Consider the following 2,500-nt stretch of genomic DNA (forward strand, 5'->3'; position numbering starts at 1 on the left):
CTGCAGTCAGGACATGTAAACAACACGCTAGCTGCTCTGTCTTCCTGTAGTAGGACATGTAAACAACACGCTAGCTGCTCTGTCTTCCTGCAGTAGGACATGTAAACAACACGCTAGCTGCTCTGTCTTCCCTTCAGTAGGACATGTAAACAACACGCTAGCTGCTCTGTCTTCCTGTAGTCAGGACATGTAAACAACACGCTAGCTGCTCTGTCTTCCTGCAGTCAGGACATGTAAACAACACGCTAGCTGCTCTGTCTCCCTGCAGTAGGACATGTAAACAACACGCTAGCTGCTCTGTCTCCCTGCAGTAGGACATGTAAACAACACGCTAGCTGCTCTGTCTTCCTGCAGTCAGGACATGTAAACAACACGCTAGCTGCTCTGTCTCCCTGCAGTAGGACATGTAAACAACACGCTAGCTGCTCTGTCTTCCTGCAGTAGGACATGTAAACAACACGCTAGCTGCTCTGTCTTCCCTGCAGTAGGACATGTAAACAACACGCTAGCTGCTCTGTCTTCCTGCAGTAGGACATGTAAACAACACGCTAGCTGCTCTGTCTTCCTGCAGTAGGACATGTAAACAACACGCTAGCTGCTCTGTCTCCCTGCAGTAGGACATGTAAACAACACGCTAGCTGCTCTGTCTTCCCTGCAGTAGGACATGTAAACAACACGCTAGCTGCTCTGTCTTCCTGCAGTAGGACATGTAAACAACACGCTAGCTGCTCTGTCTCCCTGCAGTAGGACATGTAAACAACACGCTAGCTGCTCTGTCTCCCTGCAGTAGGACATGTAAACAACACGCTAGCTGCTCTGTCTTCCTGCAGTAGGACATGTAAACAACACGCTAGCTGCTCTGTCTTCCCTGCAGTAGGACATGTAAACAACACGCTAGCTGCTCTGTCTTCCTGCAGTAGGACATGTAAACAACACGCTAGCTGCTCTGTCTTCCTGCAGTAGGACATGTAAACAACACGCTAGCTGCTCTGTCTCCCTGCAGTAGGAAATGTAAACAACACGCTAGCTGCTCTGTCTCCCTGCAGTAGGACATGTAAACAACACGCTAGCTGCTCTGTCTCCCTGCAGTAGGACATGTAAACAACACGCTAGCTGCTCTGTCTTTCCTGCAGTCAGGACATGTAAACAACACGCTAGCTGCTCTGTCTCCCTGCAGTAGGACATGTTAACAACACGCTAGCTGCTCTGTCTCCCTGCAGTAGGACATGTAAACAACACGCTAGCTGCTCTGTGTTCCCTGCAGTAGGACATGTAAACAACACGCTAGCTGCTCTGTCTTCCTGCAGTAGGACATGTAAAAAACACGCTAGCTACTCTGTCTTCCCTGCAGTAGGACATGTAAACAACACGCTAGCTGCTCTGTCTTCCTGCAGTAGGACATGTAAACAACACGCTAGCTGCTCTGTCTTCCTGCAGTAGGACATGTAAACAACACGCTAGCTGCTCTGTCTTCCTGCAGTAGGACATGTAAACAACACGCTAGCTGCTCTGTCTCCCTGCAGTCAGGACATGTAAACAACACGCTAGCTGCTCTGTCTTCCCTGCAGTCAGGACATGTAAACAACACGCTAGCTGCTCTGTCTCCCTGCAGTCAGGACATGTAAACAACACGCTAGCTGCTCTGTCTCCCTGCAGTCAGGACATGTAAACAACACGCTAGCTGCTCTGTCTCCCTGCAGTAGGACATGTAAACAACACGCTAGCTGCTCTGTCTCCCTGCAGTAGGACATGTAAGGAGGCATACGTACAGGACGTATTGAGCGCCATCAGGACCGCAGTAATGCCGGGTCAGGTTATTAACCTGCCATGGGAAACCCAAGGACCAATTCATTTTCCTTCAGTGTGTGAGACCGCAGTCACCACGCAGTCATAGCACCATGCAGTCTGATAGAACCATGCAGCCATAGAACCATGCAGCCATAGAACCACACAGTCCAGTCTGATAGAACCATGCAGCCATATAACCATGCAGTCTGATAGAACCATGCAGCCATAGAACCATGCAGTCATAGAACCCTGCAAACCATAGAACCATGCAGTCTGATAGAACCATGCAGCCATAGAACCATGCAGCCATAGAACCATGCAGTCTGATAGAACCATGCAGTCATAGAACCATGCAGCCATAGAACCATGCAGTCTTAGAACCATACAGTCATAGAACCATGCAGTCATAGAACCATGCAGTCTGATAGAACCATGCAGCCATAGAACCATGCAGTCGAATAGAACCATGCAGTCATATAACCATGCAGTCTTAGAACCATGCCGTCATAGAACCATGCAGTCTGATAGAACCATGCAGTCCAATAGAACCATGCAGTCTGATAAAACCATGCAGTCTGATGCTGTAGAACCATGCAGCCATAGAACCATGCAGTCTCATGGGGGAAGTAAGTGTTATAGATGGTGATATCATTCTTAATCTTTAATTTTCTCCCCTTCTTCTCCTCATCCTCCCCTCCTCTTTCCTCTCCTC

The 2,500-nt window shown here is 48.9% G+C and overlaps 1 protein-coding gene across 1 annotated transcript in view; it reads left to right on the top strand.

Annotated features, from left to right (window-relative positions):
- The window catches only part of LOC311316296 (dual specificity calcium/calmodulin-dependent 3',5'-cyclic nucleotide phosphodiesterase 1A-like), a gene marked incomplete at its 5' end in the record, with an annotated part of 61,420 nt that overhangs the window by 50,199 nt on the left and 8,721 nt on the right, over positions 1–2,500 (top strand). The window lies entirely within an intron of this gene.

The sequence above is a fragment of the Borostomias antarcticus genome (assembly GCF_949987555.1).
Source record: "Borostomias antarcticus genome assembly, chromosome: 12".
NCBI lineage: Eukaryota > Metazoa > Chordata > Actinopteri > Stomiiformes > Stomiidae > Borostomias > Borostomias antarcticus.